Genomic DNA, 6,857 nt, shown 5'->3' on the forward strand with positions numbered 1-6,857 from the left:
CTGTATTCTTCTCAGTAGTAATGGAGTATCAAAGGGCATTTTGGGAATAGATGGGGTTTTATTTTGCAGGGGGTCAGATTAGCAGTAACACAGAGACCAAGAGAGCTTTCATTGTGCTGTGACTGAATGCTCACTGTAACTGTTGAATGTCTGTTTTTGGCAGAGACTGAAAATATATGTCCCAGACACATTATGCAACAAATAATGTTACACAGAAGGCGTTCATCAAGTATATAAAGTTGCATATAGACAGACCAAACTCTAAATCTTACACTCTATCCTAACATCCCATTTAAGTGATTTGCTTGTCGCACAAGGGTTGTTCAGTTTGAGGCAGGGTCTTTCATGACTTTTTAGCTCAGGGCCTATTTCTGCCTCAGCCTGGGTTTAGCCTCTTTGAGTCATGTTACCTCTCATGCCATCTGGGAACCCGTAGCCCTAGAAACCACGATGCTAAGCGATGCAGACTGCTCTGTGTACAGAACATGGATGGTGTTCTGGTCTCGTTGCTCTATAAACATGGGGAGCCATTGAAATATTTTGCCATTTTTTACAGACTTTAATTTAACAGGACGACTCACATCAGGCCCTCTGAAGATTCGCCTCCAGCAGCAGGGGTCTCTCAAATTGGAAATTGGAGGTAAAATAAATCTAAGATTGCTTCCCTCCCTGTAGAGTCCCGAAAATGGCTGCAGGGGAGATATTAGAGAGAGGGCTGAGAAGGAGAGTTAGATGGATCGAAGGCGGGGGCAAGGAAGAAAAGAGAAAGAGAGAGAGAGGAAGAAAAAAAGGCATGACAGGAAATAAACAGAGAAGGTGAGAGAAAAACAGAGAGAACTGCAGAGAAAAGGAGAGAAATAGAGAGTTAATGGAGCCTTATTCACTTTAGGCATCGGGGCCTGAAATAGTCATTTTACCAGTAAAGGGTTCTGAAACCTCTGGTGCATGTCAGGAAACACGCATGAGTCTCGGTGCATGTCTGTGCTTGCAGATGTGTCATGGATTTCACAGCATGTGGGCATGTACATACTGTTATATATTCCTCCAGTCGCTGAGGGAGCGCGATGATTGGACATGCTTAATTGTAGCATACCAAAGTCCCACGAACATGTATCACCGAAAACGAAACAAGGTTTATTTGAATCAGAGGTGCCGATGTGGCCGCAGGTAATCGGTCTCACTGCACACACATGTGAATGCAGCACTGACAGTTTGTCTCTGCCTCAACACGTCCTTACATGAAAAGTGCTGGTTAGATTATGATCTAAATGTGTTACTAGGTCAAGTCTCAGAGATAACAAGATGCATGTCCAATTGATTGGCCACAAGAATGGAAGATAAACTCATGGCCATGTGACATGAAATTACAGTGTCTATGGGTTGTCAGATATTAAAGTTCTGATATGTATGGAACTCTTTAAGGCTATTTTACCAAGGGTTATGCCTAATATTTGACACAAAACATGAGTTGTCTAACATTCAGATCACTTATAGGAGAGCACTGGACACTGATTGGCCTTGTTGAACAGGCATTTATACGTTGCTCACACACAGGCAACATTTAACTGATTTCCCAGTAGTATAAAAGAGGAAGCTCAAGTGGTTGAGTACATGCAAGCACGGATACAAGATAATTATTGATCAAGTTTTTTATCTGTGTAATTATTGTATGTAATCAGACTGTGTGTAGCTTTGTCGTTCTAGCAAAACCCAGGGGAAGAAAGATGAAGAAATCCCACTTCCCTGAGGACCATGCTCTATCCCAGTGGACACTGAGATGCAGATTACTGCACCAATCTTGGAGAGGGATGCTGGAGGATCTCACATGAGACAGGAATCGGGCATACAGGCTACAATCATGATCCCCAGAGGATGAACCATGAACACTTTTTGCACCACCTTAACTATCAGACTTTTGACACAAAAGGCACATCATAATCCAATCCAAATTGCCATTCATGCTCCAGACAGGATAAACCCTTCTACGGCCTTTCCTCTAAAGCAGTGGTTCCCAACTGGTCCAGCCATCGGGTCCAGATTTGTCCTTAGTCATTAGTTCAAGCTCCACACAGTTTGAAATATTCAGCGTCATTCTTGCATTTGGTCATGTCATAAAGTTAGTTTGCTGTCTCTGTTAAGTAGCTATCTCTTATTCACTCACTCTACAGCAGGAAACGACACTTCAAAATAAAAGCTCTGTGCCAGATATTCACTGTACTTCAAAATAAAGTGTGTTTTTACAAACTTGACACATTTGCGAGTCACTTGCGGTCCATTCAGATTTAACCTTGACTTACTTTCGGACCGCGATCCACCAGTTGGGAACCACTGCTCTAAAGCCACCCTTATGACACACTTTAGAGATTTTGAGTTTTTGGTTCACTATTGGTTGGGTACAATAGCAAAGTTGTTTTTAGTTCTCATTTGAGATTTTAAATATAACTTAAATTTAACATTCATTTTCTGTAGGTGCTTATCCTGTTAGGGGCCGCGGGGGCTGGAGCCTATCCCAGCTGACACTGGGCTAGAGGCGGGATACACCCTGGACAGGTCGCAAGACTATTGCAGGGCTGACACATAGAGACAGACAACCACTCACGCTCACATTTACACCTATGGCTAATTTAGAGTCACCAATTAATCTGACGTGCATGTCTTTGGATTGTGGGAGGAAGCCGGAGTACCCAAAGAAAACCAGCGCTGACACAGGGAGAACATGCAAACTTCACACAGAAGGGCCCCCCCCCCAGGTTCTAACCAGGAAGCCTCTTGCTGTGAGGCAACAATGCTAACGACGGCACCACCGTGCTGCTGATTTTAGCTGATTTTTGCACCAGGCTTTCCACCATTTAAAGCTATCCACATTATTATTAGAGCGCAGCAGAGAGTTAGGAGGGGAAGTGGTCGGTTCAACAAACATCTGACTTTACACCATGAGAGCGGTGTTTGAGACCAACAGACAACAACACTGGTTGCAGAATTTGTGCCACTCCAAGCCAGGTGTTTTTCAATGATACACCGCTGCCACTTAAAGCCAGGTGTTGTTTAGCAACATCCACAGTAGATTTGTTGCCTAAACCTAATTGCAGACGCCTTCTGTGTCAAGATACAATGCAAAAGGCTGTCCTTGGTGTCAATTTAGTAACACCCTTGGCTTCTGCCAAATGCCAAAACACAAAGTATGAGTAGGGATGGGATCATGTTGAAATAACACTGTAGCCTGTAGAAATATAGGCTTAACATGTGCCTCTCATGCAGTTCTCTGAGGAACTCTCAAGACTTTAAGGTAGAAATAGGCGACAAAAGAGATTTGTTTCACAGAAATGCAAAATCATTTCAGTTTTGCTGCTCATAAACGTGTCATTTCAACAAACAAAATGGCTGCTGTTGTTTTGGTATGCACATGTTCATCAAATGAGCCAAAAACAATGTTCTCACATTTTATCTTGCCAGGTAAAAATGTGCCATGAGAAAATAACATACAACAGTATCTGCACTGCTTTCAGATGTGCATGCATCACTGCTTCACAGCAAGCACAATTGTTAAAATGAAATAGTATTTTGCATTTTAATCCATCTAAATGCTTGTCTGCACCATTGCATCAACAATAATGTCAAGAGCAAGAGGCTAAATATTTCACTTGGAACAAACTAATCTAAATGTATTAGTGTTGGTAAAGCAACACCTTTGCCTTCATGACATAGGAATATATTCAAGAATAAATGACCTTGCCCTCCAGCTCCACATATGTATATTTGCCAATTGTTGCTTTGCATCTTTTCCCTCTCATATATTCACATAAATGCACACACACATTAATCCCTTCCTCCATGAACCAAACACACTTCTACTGTTTTTAACCTACTTCCACACACACACACATGAACAAAAGTCCCATCCTCACACACACTGCACTCATGTTTACCCTTTGCTTTAACACACACACACACACACAGTTACATTTTGCTGAGTGCCTTAGAGGTAATTTCTACTCACTTTTCCATTGCAATGAGATTATAACTGTGTCATCCAGTACTGGCTAAGCAGAGCTGGTGTAACTGGAAGCATGATGAAAAAGGACAACTGGGTCTTTCCTCACAGTGAAGCTCACAGACAGGCACGTACACACACACACACACACACACACACACACACACACACACACACACACACACACACACACACACACACACCAGCCAGGCTGTTAAACTCATATCAGCAGAGGCTCACTGGATTAGCATATCTGGGTGAGATAAAGAAGCAGACGATGGTTACTTAACTTTGACTTAATGTCCCCCATCTGCCTCTTTCTATCTCTTGCTCCTGCTGTCTGACTGTCTTTGTCGTCCCTTCTTTCTGTTTTAAATGAATGGGTTTTTATTCTTGCCCGTGCTCATTTTGTCTCATTTTATGACTAATTGTCTTAGTGCCTGTCTTTCTCTCTGTTTCTTTGCGCCGCTCTACTTCTCTCTCGTTTTTCGCCTCTCTCCCTCATCCTCCCTGCTTTGGCAGATGATGATATCAATGAAAGCACATTCGTATGACAATAAACTCCTTATCATATTGCATCCACCGCCATGCTGGGGATTATCAATTTGTGCATTAAACTGGTCTGTCTCTCAATGCACGCCACTGACACTGCAAATCAAGGACATCTACCAAAAAGTACATTTAAAAAGTCCACCTGCACACATAGACACACACAAAACATGTGCACAATGGAGAACATATGCACAATAAACACATAAGATTGCATGCACAACACACACAACGACACAGGGATAAACAAAGTTTATACCCCATGCTCAACAAATGTCACGGGTATGTACATGAGATAGAGGGCCGTGACATTTTATTCCCATTTTTGGAATTTGGGATTATCCAGATAAGGATGAGATGGAAAACGTTGCATGGTGTCTACACAGCATATCAGCATGGTTTAAATGGGATATTCCTTAGTCCCCCAGTTTCCATGCATGAGTAAAATACCAATTGCTTTGCTAAGGTTATATACTGCAACATGGAAAAGTGCAGTGTGCTTTAGTCTGTATACAAACTGTATTCTGGTGAAATAGAAATAAATATCCTTTAAAGGTTTGACAGTTTGCAATGAAATTAACACATTAATACATGCGTTAAAATGCTTATCATCATACCCATTGTGTGACACTGTATTCTTTGTTAAAGTATGATAAAATATACATGGAAAAAAAAAACTGTAACCTGTGGATGTATTGGAAATTGGCAATTCTGTAGTACAATTTAGCCCCGTTTCCACCAAACACTGTCAGTGTGGTACCTTTGGAACCAAAAGTAACCCTTCAGACATGTTACCTAGACCCCACTTAGCGTTTCGGCAGCAAACAGTGCTTTTTCATGTAGGCAGGGTTGTTGTCAACCCGTGCAGCACTCACTGTATTTCCTCCTTTATCAGTCTGCACCTCGATTATCATCCACAGAACGGAGTTACACGCCGATATTTTCAGAACAATATAGAACAGGCTGCAGAGAGAGTCTCTTTCAATGGGATATTTAAAAATAACGGGTTTGTGCATTTTGTCCTTCTAAGGCAAGCTCAGGGGTTTTGTGTTGCTGGAGCCAACAGGAATGACGCTCTGCAGTGCCGTCTATTTTCCAAGTGAGGATTAGAATACATGCAGTTCACATTATCCAGTTGAAATTAAAACCTTCCACCTTAAAAGTCACTGGCAGTCGACCCAGTGAATGAAATCATTTTTTTCTGACTCCAGCTGCAAGAGGCAGCAAAACATCCTTTCGTTTTATGGTTACAGTCTACTAATATATATGTAAAACTCTCCATGGTATGAACAGTGGTTACATGAGCCTTAAAACCAGCCACATCTCAGCCCTGAGAAAGAGTGGCTGTCTGCTGTTGACCAGTTAACGGACTGCAGTGTTCACAGCTCCACCTTTTAGTACCAGATCTGTGGGCTAGGTACGCCAACAGAGCGGGGACCAAAAATGGGGACAGTATGGAATGATTCCATTGGCATCATCCACAACTTTACACAGTGGAAATGGAAAAAACGCATACCAAACTGAACCGTCTGTGGATGCAGGACTTATGGGACAGTTGCTCTGATGGTACCAACTTCTCCTATGTCTTTGAATCAAAGTGCCCATCTTAATAATGTTAAGCATGTGTGTCATTTTGAGTTTAGTCCAATCAGATTACGTCTATCATAGCTTAACAAAATATTGGTCCAAGTCAGTGCAGAATTAACCTTCCCTGATTGCCTGATCTGAGCTGACTTTCTTCTGTATCAGAGCTGGACATCACCAATCACCTAGGATAATAAAATCAGCCCACATTACCCTCCACTATTCCACCTCTTGTACAATCTGAATAACAGTGATCCATGGACACGAATGTTCCATTTGAATCAATGGCAGTTCAAAATGTCACAGCCATACATAATCATAAGGTTGACCCAGGAGTGATGGTTAAGAAACCAACTGCACCGAAACATATGAATCTCCATTTTGGAGTAAGTTAGTGTTTCCATTTGTCAGAGCCTAATGGTGCTATTAGGCAGCTCATTGGCATTTGCTGCCCCACAGAATGAATTCATGCATATGGCCATTCGTCCCACAAGGGGACGCATGTGTACAGGCACCCACGCAGACATATACACAGACACACATACAGTCAGTAATACGTTTGGCTGTACTTTGTAGACATAATGATAATTTATTCAGTTCACTGTCACCTGTCAGTGTAATTGAGATTTGCTTGCTACTGACCACCCATACTGTCTGTCTGACTAAGCCCCTGGGGTAAACTAGTGATTGTGGATGCAGCCAGATACAGTAATAGTAATAGATAGCTACTTAT

The sequence above is a fragment of the Epinephelus moara genome, chromosome 6, assembly GCF_006386435.1.
Source record: "Epinephelus moara isolate mb chromosome 6, YSFRI_EMoa_1.0, whole genome shotgun sequence".
In the NCBI taxonomy this organism is placed as follows: domain Eukaryota; kingdom Metazoa; phylum Chordata; class Actinopteri; order Perciformes; family Serranidae; genus Epinephelus; species Epinephelus moara.